Source organism: Colobus angolensis, unplaced genomic scaffold, assembly GCF_000951035.1.
Source record: "Colobus angolensis palliatus isolate OR3802 unplaced genomic scaffold, Cang.pa_1.0 Scaffold400, whole genome shotgun sequence".
In the NCBI taxonomy this organism is placed as follows: domain Eukaryota; kingdom Metazoa; phylum Chordata; class Mammalia; order Primates; family Cercopithecidae; genus Colobus; species Colobus angolensis.
In genome coordinates, this window is record NW_012117378.1 from 3093129 (window position 1) to 3102757 (window position 9629).

The window sequence follows — 9629 nt, forward strand, 5'->3', positions numbered from 1 at the left end:
TTTAGCTTTTGTTGCTGTTGTTGTTGTTACAATCACATTCACCTTTCCAATTAACACACTTTTTAAAAAAATCCCTCAATACTGGTGAGGATGGCAAAATGACTTATATCTTCCAGAAAGAATGAAATGAGGGAAAGCTTTCTGGAAAGCAACTTGGCAATATGTATAAGGCACTTTTAAAAGGTTCATACCCTTTCTCCAGCATATCACATCTAGGAATCACTCCTAAGAAAAACAATGAGAAAAGTAGACAAGGAATATAAAAAATGAGATCATACAGAAAATATCCATTGCAGTGTGATAGCAAAAATATTTGCAATAATCTTAAGGTCTAAGTTGAGAGGGAAGGCTAAACAATTGATAATAATTCATAGGCCTAACTATTAAATAGCAATGAAAAGTTAGACAAGTGCTTACAGCCATGGGAAAGTGGTGCTTTTTTTTTTTTTTTTTTTTTTTTTTGAGACGGAGTCTCGCTGTGTCGCCCAGGCTGGAGTGAAGTGGCGTGATCTCGGCTCACTGCAAGCTCCACCTCCCGGGTTCATCTCATTCTCCTGCCTCAGCCTCCTGAGTAGCTGGGACTACAGGCTCCCACCACCATGCCCGGCTAATTTTTTGTATTTTTAGTAGAGACGGGGTTTCACTGGGTTAGCTAGGATGGTCTCGATCTCCTGACTCAGCCTCCCAAACCAAAGTGCTGGGATTACAGGTATGAGTCACTGCGCTCGGTCCGTGGTTTTTTGTGGTTTTTTTGTTGTTGTTCTTGTTGTTGTTGTTTGTAAGTATTTATTGCTGTGAACCAGAACAGAGTTTATCACAGTACCTGGCAAATAGTAAGTCTCAATCAATAATTCAATTGAATTGAACTATAGAATTCTAAGTGACAAAAATCAGGCACTCATTTTTCACACACATACACACACACATAATATATCTCAACTTATCCAAACGAATCACAGAAACCCTAGAAGTAAATATGATATAATGATAACAATATTGTCTTTTGATGATTTTTTTTCTGACTCTTTAGGCTTTTCTCTACTTGCCATTTTTTTTTCAATGGAGACTTATTACATTTATAATCAGAAAAATAGTGAGTAGGAAAAAAACGAAAGAAATCCTAGAAATTGAATAGAAGCCAACTGTATCAATTATTTCTCATTACACTAATCTGAGTGTATTCTTTGCTCCTACCCAAAATATAAAATGGGAAAAAGGATATGAATAGCATGAATAAATTGAGAGGCAGTCTTTAAAACATACCCTATGAAGAAAATATTGCAGTAAATTTCAAAAAAAGTCAAAAAAGTGTGTATCTAATATTAAGAAAATTATACATATGCTTTGCTGCCTATATAACTTGAAAGTATAAAAATCATGCCATGGCATAAACCCTTTAGGTACAAATTACAAATTTTTTTTACAATGGAAATATATTTGCAAAAGCAAGATACTTAATGTCACAAAGATTTATATATAGTGGTTATCATCAATTTTTTTTAATCTGAAAACATTCTATTCATTTAAAACTTCAACTCTATATGAAATCCAAAAGGTGTATTTCAGGAGATCCATGACATTCTCCAAGGGGAGAACCAAATAATTTCTCAGATTCCCAAATTCTCAAACACACTCACCACAGACAGCCCTAGAAAGTGACAAAATTTGTCAAGCAGTGCATCAAGTTACATGGGGGTGTGGCTGCCAGGCCATTGGCTGGGCTCACTCACTGAAAGTTCAGTCTCCAAAAGGACGTGACTTAAATTCACATCACAGTAAAATTATAGCTTACTGTATGTCACGTACCTTTAAAGAGGATGGTAAAATCTTTACTCATGTAAAGCTAAGTTCTTGCATTCCATGGGTCTGCTATATCTACAATGTTTGCCGCTTATAAAAGTAAAACTTTGGCTAGGTCTGGTAGGTTCATGCCTGTAATCCCACCACTTTTGAAGGCTAAGGCGGGTGGATAACCTGAGGTCAGGAGTTCGAGACCAGCCTGGCCAACATGGTAAAACCCCATCTCTAGTAAAAATACAAAAATTAGCCTGGCATGGTAGTGTGCACCTGTAGTCCCAGCTACCCGGGAGGCTGAGGCAGGAGAATCGCTGGAACCCAGGAGGCAGAGACTACACTTCAGCCTGGGTGACAGAGCAAGACTCCATCTCAAAAAAAAAAAGACATAGAACATAAACTGAAGTCTATACCTCAATCATGTAACAAATTCAAGTACTTAATTTATCTAATGCCAAGAGTTTGGGCTTTTAAAGTAAAATATGTAGTGTTTTTACTATAGTAATTATTTTTTAAATTTTCCTTTTTATGGTAACTGTATTTGTAAATAACTGCTTCGCAAGTCTATTTCTTTTGATGTAACTTCTAAGGTTTGCTTCCAAAAACTCCTAAGAGGGAAAATGTGAGTGGGAATGTAAATGAAATGAGAATGGCCACGATTTGACAATTATTGAAACTGGCTGATGGGTATGTGGGAGTTCATTGTACTACTCTATTTTCCACCTTTGAAATGTTACATAATAAAAAGCTTTTAAAAAAGGAAATGCATTTCTTAATTATGCCAATTTGGATTCATTAATTTATTTTCTTTGTTCTCCATTCTTACAATAGCCACATCCAGTGAAATGGCTGAAATGTCCACCACATTGATCTTGAGGACTTTCCAACCAGACACTTAAACAATACAGAGAATGCATTCCGATGCACAGATGACAGAATAAATTAATTTACTCTGCTATGTCCCATAATTTAATTATTCAGCCAAAGGCAGGGGTGTATATATCCAGATTAACCAAGAAGAAATAGTAAAACAAGTTTCAGCTGTCATTGTAACCAATAAATTATAATACTGCATGGCTGATTCAATTTGGTCATTGGTGACCAGGTCATCACTATAACAGAGAACATTAGGGGATCTGCTGAAGCGTCACTGAGGTAATTTGCATTTTTTCTGCATTCTTCCAAGGGCAATGCAACAGAAAAAATTAATAATTATAGTCTTTGACTCCTAGAAAAAGAGAATTTGCTCAGCAGATGCTGTGAGGGGATTAGGATTAAAAATGCAAATGGTTAATACAATGTCTATTTTAGAATAATCATATGTTTTTTTCTATCATGTTCATTTAATTTTCTTTTTTCCTTTCTCTTACCCAGACACAAATAGAATTTTAGCATATTTAATTTAATTAATTCCTAACAGTTCCTCACATAAACAGACTTCACATAAAAGCAGAGTGTGTTAAATATTACAATCAAATTTTTAAAGTATTACTCATAATTGATCTTCTGACTATACTACTAAGAATTTAGGTGCCTGTTGACTTTAATTTTATTAACTCACTATGATATAAATAAATTATGTTTAAAAGAAAAGCTTTAAAAAAATGAATATATTTTACTTGTAATGACTCAAGGTTTCTAAGCATTGCACACTGCCACCTAGTGCTGAATGTCTCTTTAATGCCAAATGCATAATGGATGTCTTCAACAAAGTGGAAATGCTGTATTTTAAACCAAATTTATTCAGAATGACAGGTCTAAAATAATTTATTCATAATTTCTTCAAAATAAGAATGCTATTGGAAGTAAATGAAATGACACATACCATAAAATCACACCTATCTCAAATTAAAATTTAAAAGATCTGAGTGGACTAGTTAATATAAAAAATTGCAAGTTTTGTTAATAAAGACATGCTGTCTTTTTAAAAACAAAGTGATTTGCAGGTTGCGTTAATGAAGACAAGAAATTTTTACTTTTTTTAAAAAAGTGATTTTTAACTACTGTGCATCAACTATGCAATTATTCTCTCATGAATGTGATGCGTGCTCATTTCTAAGCAGAATATGTGGTTATCTAGCAAGTTTTGCATAAGAAGATGTTGAAAAAGACATCATAGAGTGTTAACTTATCACTGATAGTACTTTAAAGCTTTCTTGAAGATAGCCATAATCTCCGTGCACCTATAGGTTCTAACTTCAATTAAAGATCCCACTGGTTTTTATTCCTACTTTATTTTTATTTTCCCAGCATTGAATAGTTTTTGTGTTTTGGTTGTTCTAGTGGCTACAGCTCATCTCTGATCTTTTGGCTAAGAAATCAAAGCCCATGAAAATGAATGAGAACCATTTTGAAAGAACTAAAGGAAAGATTGCTATTGATGATAAGGGAGTATATTCTATTTGATTCATTGTATTCTAAAATGGTAGTTCCCAAGTCTGATCTACTTAATGCACTACAGCTATCTATTCTAAGAACTAAGGTGAAAGGTGAAAGGCTCATATTTCTGTCAAATTTTTCATAGTAAAAAATATTAAGATGATTCCTTGTAAATCATTGTCACTTAACATTGAAAAACTCACACTCTCTTTTGAGAAACATAAAAATCTCGAAGTTCTCCTTCAAAGCTATTCAAAATGTATAAATAAATGATCTATTATAAACAACTAGTAAATGAAAATTTTAAAAAATTATAATTTTCTTTTGATCTTGGAAGATACTTTACATCGATGCTGTTACTCCAATCATTAGAAGTCATCATGACAATTTAAGTTGTCTGTGTATCTCACAAACTTTTCTATCCTTGTGAAACAACAAAGAACAACATTGAGTAATTTCACCATTGTTTGTTGCATTGCTTTATTTTGATAACCAGAAGAGCATGTAAAGATAGATAGACATAGATAGATGATGATGATAGATAGATAGATAGATAGATAGATAGATAGATAGATAGATAGATAGATAGACAGATAGATAGATAGATAGATAGTTAGATAGATACTCTCCTTTCAAGGGAGGAGATGTTGCCCTCATTCCCTTGAATATTATTGATTTAGATAATTCCCAAAGAAATGTATCATCAAAACTACATGATTTGAAAAACTTCTCAAAATTTCCTTTAATCAGTTTAAACAAATTACTGCCAAATCTGTTTCACTTAGTTCTGCATAGGGCTATTTAAAGACTTTCAATACACAATCAGGAAACCAAGTTGGCATGGCTGCCTAATACAGAAGATAGAATTTACTCAAAATATTGCAACTCAAGAAATTCAGTTTGAAATATATTATTTAAGGACATACCCTGTATTGAAACCCAATTCACATCATGTTGGAATGATATCTATCATAACAGCTAATGTTTGGTGAAATTACACAGTCCATTAAAAAAATCTAAAGTTCTGGCTCCTAGATATTCCATTGGCCTTATGGTATGCCATTGATAGTGAGATACTTCCAAGAATATATATATTATATATTTATAAATAATAATCCTAAAATAACATAATATACTGGATATACATAATTCATATATATTATATATAATATAATCCATAAAATTTCCTAAACATTTTAAATGTTTCTTTTAATCTACAAGATAGTGAAAATACAATTTAAAAAATAAACTTGAATCACCTTGATTCAAGTGACAATTGTGTCTGAGACTGAAAGAGTAATTAAAATTTTTGCACATATCTTAATGTCTTTTACAGCTATATACTGATCTTTTCTAGGTATATACTGATCTAAAGTTTTAGAACTCAAAGACTATATGTACCTTGCACAACAAAATTCAATCATAGCATCATCATTTGAATTAATCTAAAAATAAATGTTTAAACTAAAATTGTTTAATAATCTCATGTCTGAAGCCTAAATATTATAGTATATATGATTAGAGTATGCTCCAAAGAATTCTCTAATCAAAGGTTTCTAACGCGACATTTTTTGAAAGTATTAACAAAATGGCCTATGGAAAGATTCCTTAAGGCTTTAGAAAGATATACAGGACATGTTGAAAAACTAAAGTACATAATACAGAAGAGACTCATACAGCTTTCACCTGAACATTTAACTTGAGATTATTTAAAACAGGGCATTTCTATCTATTAAAATCCTCATAGTTGTGAAAGACAAGAATTTATTTTATACAGATTAGGTATGATATTTGTATATCTAATATTAGTACTACTGGGCATTACTCACTATGAAATAAGAAGATGTAATAGATATTCAATAAGCACTTTACTTACTAATTATGATTCCACAATTTCTTTAACTTTTTGTTCTCAGATGTCAAATACTTACCTAGAAACGGCCACTCATTTGGCTGCTATGAGTTTTAAGATCAGTTGGCAGGGTTTTTTTCTGTCTTTCAGAGAATTGCCATCTTGGGTTCTGCCTCAAGGTAGTGAAAGTTAACTTTGTTACCCATCTGGGGATTTATAGTACTTATACTAGAAGATACTCCAAGGTTTCAGAGAGGAATTAATTACTTTCAAGTTGCACAGTTTAGAACAAATATCTGGCTTTTCCCTAAGCTTAATGATTTTTCCATTTCACACAAATAAAATATAATAGCATTATTTTATAAACAAGTTTAACTGATGACTCTATGATGTTAGAGCCATTTAGTGTTTTGACAAAAATCTTATGAGAAATGAAGTCATTCAGTTTGCAGCCCCAAACTGAAGCTCAAACACAACATTTTAAAAGTATTTTCTGCCTATACCTTTGACTGCATGCTACTTTAAATAGAGGGACAAGACTAAATGGTCTGTCTGGTTGTTCTTATACTTTATAAAGAGTCAAAAGCAAATTTGAGTTATAAATATGCACATCATAATGATCATTAGTTTATCACAAATAAATATTGATTTGCTTAATCAAAGAGAATACTCTCCTAGAATAAGAGCAGTATTTCAATCAGCAAACATGTTTCTTAATGACACTGAGCATTTAGCCTATCTTCACACACACATTTCATAACCTTTCAAGGACAATCTTCTAAATCACATTTTAAAGAAATACACTGAAAAAGCAATCCATTTTGCAATAGCATTTTACATTACTACAAATTCATGAAGTACAACCTTTAATGCCCATGTACCTTTCACAAAACTATTGATCATTTCCTATCAATGCTTTACCGGATTATATCACAAAGGAACACATAATGCATGTATGTGCATCAATGCACAAAGGAAAGGATGCATTTCTTTGTATACTGTGTGAACTGACAATGCTCACTTGCCCAGTCCTTGCTTTACTCAACTTCTTACACATCATCAGCTAGCTGCCCTGTTGATGATTCCTTGCACCTTTTGTGCTGCTTTATCATTGAGTCAGATTACTACCATTTCTGGTCCAGAACTCATTAAGAAAATTCCTTTTTCAAGCAAGGTCTTTGAAATGTAGTTGTACACCTATAAAAGAACTATCTGGAGCTCATCTTGAGAGAGAGAAGATGAATTTATCCTCTGTCTTTAGGCTTTTTCTTACAGAGCCACACCTTTATAAACAAGTTCTGTCTGTCATACTGAGAGGAAGGATATACTCAAAATGTAACATCTGGAGTCATAAAATGTAATGACCTCAAATAACATTCCAGAAAGAGAAATGAAAACTAGTTCTAGTTAAGGAGAAGATAAAAGAGTAAAAGGAGCAAATTTGCAACATTAAAACAAGAGTAATAGAAAACCCTACAGGGTTTTTCCAGTAAGTTTTGTGCAGCAGCAGCAACAACCTAATCAATATGTGCTTCCTCGCCCTCTTGTCCCCGAAGAGAAACGCTGCCTCCCCAGGAGCAGAAACTATTGCCCCCAAGGAAGGGAGAATTCAGAAGCGTGGGAAAGGGGAAAAACAGGTATATGTGGTTCTAGCATCCTCATCTTCATATCAGCTACCAGCCTGAAAGTACATTCAGGAACCAGGCTCCCAGACATTCTCCGGTCCTGGGCCCTGCCAGGGGTGCCAGAGAGCTTGAGGAGCCTGCGGCATAGTTCTCAGACTCGAAACAATGACCTCCCCCCTCCAAACCCAGGCATTCTCGCGCCAAGGCCCTAACCTCTCAGCGAGACCTCTTTGGGGTAGGACAAGAGATGCTGCCTGATGGCCAAGAGAAGACATGCCAGGCTTCTCTGCCAGAATGAGTTGTTGAGGGTGGGATGAAGGTGGTCAAGGAGATGGGCTATTTATTTTTAAAACAAAAAAACAAGGCAACCGGGACCCCCAACATCAGTCACCCTCACTCCCCGGGACCACTGTCCCTACTCCTTAAGGACTTCTTTGGAGGCCGGCGGCGGCCGCGGCGGCAGCTTGCGATCATCAGGATTGGGAGTGAGAGCGAGTGCCCGGGCCAACCTCAGCGTCTCTCAGGGCCAGCGCAGGTGGGCGCAGCCTTGGAAGGTCAGCGAGGCCAGAGCTCAGAGTTCCACGGGGACCCGGAGAGTGTGCGTGTGTGAGTGAGAATGCGAACACGCGCGCTCGCCAGGCGGAGGGGCGCTCGGCGAGAGGGTAGGCGCGGTGACAGGGGTACCCCAGCAGTCAAGGAGAGACAGCACACCCCACCCTTTAAGCTAAAGAGCTGGAGGGGTGATGGAGACTGCAAGACTGAGAAACTTGATGCAAAACAGACAGGCTTCCCCCTCCAAGACGTGCCGCCACGCTCTCAGACACGCTCCCTCGCCTCCCGGATTACCCACCATGAGCCACTCCACCCTGCAAAATTCCCCACCAAGCCCTAGGATCCCAGGCGGGTAATTACCTCTCCCGGAGGCGGAGTAGGGGGCGGCAGCAGCAGCAGACACTTTTAGCCTGACTTTCCTGCGTTCGCTTGTGAGCGTGTGCGCGCCCAGGAGGAGCTGTAACCTGCTATTTATAGACCGAAGCCTCAGCACCCGGGGCTGAGAACCCGGAGGAAACTAGCAGGCGGCGGTGACGGCGCAGGGCGCGGGCCGCGGCTTCGCGAGGCTCCAGCAGCTCCCCCAGCCTCTGGCTTCGGCCGCGCTCCCTGCTCGCTCCACGCCTGCCAGCCCCGCGCGCGCCCCAGAGAAGTTGTCACCAGCGCTGCTGGCTCTCCGGCTGCTCACACGCCCCCTGGCACAATTGCTACTTTCTTCCCCCACCCCAACCCCCACCCTCCCCGCTCCTCTTCCTCCTCCTCTGCTCTCTCCAAGCGGTCTCCTCCCAATGTCACCAGCGACCGAGTAGAGGCGGCCGCGGCAGCGACAGTCGCGCAACTGGCGCAGCTCGCTTCCCGCTACTGATAGAGCGGAGACGGTGGCCGGGCTGCCCACCCCGAAATCACCACGCTGGCTCCGTGTGCTGACACCCCGCACCCCGACCCCTTTCTGCGGCCCCTCTGCCCGCTGGGTCGGACACGCAGACTGGGCTGGGGGATCACCGCTACCGCGAAGAGGGGGTACCGAGGCCGCCACGCTGCCGCGGGGGCCGGAGACACCACAGAGAAAGAACCCGCGGAAGAAAGAAAGCTCTCCAGACCCCGGCCTATGGCAGCGCAGTCCCCAGACCGAGGGTTTTTTTGAAGGGGCTTGGAATCCCTGCTGTCACTGCCTGCGTCTAGGCATCCATTCAGGCCCGCGGGACCCCCGTCTGCAGCCGCGCTGGGACCCCTGTCTCTTGCCTCTCCTCCCCTTGCCCCAGGCGGAGGTAGGGCTGGGGAGACCAGCTCAGAACAGCCCTTGGCCACCCACCGCCAGTCCCCACGTCGGGGCGGGTGACTGAGGCCGTGATGCTCCCAACTAGCCTGTGACATGCCTTTGATATCCCTGGTGCATGGGGACAAATCCGCCCTGAGTGTGTTGGGGTATC

At 39.0% G+C, this 9629-nt stretch overlaps 1 protein-coding gene across 2 annotated transcripts in view; it reads right to left on the reverse strand.

Annotated features, from left to right (window-relative positions):
- The window catches only part of INPP4B (inositol polyphosphate-4-phosphatase, type II, 105kDa), an 825859-nt gene extending 816978 nt beyond the window's left edge, over positions 1 to 8881 (reverse strand). For both annotated transcript variants that reach the window (XM_011955816.1, XM_011955817.1), the window contains exon 1: positions 8563 to 8881. The gene's annotated coding sequence lies outside the window, so the exon portion shown is untranslated. The remainder of the gene's footprint in view (positions 1 to 8562) is intronic.
- Positions 8882 to 9629: the final 748 nt, after the last annotated feature.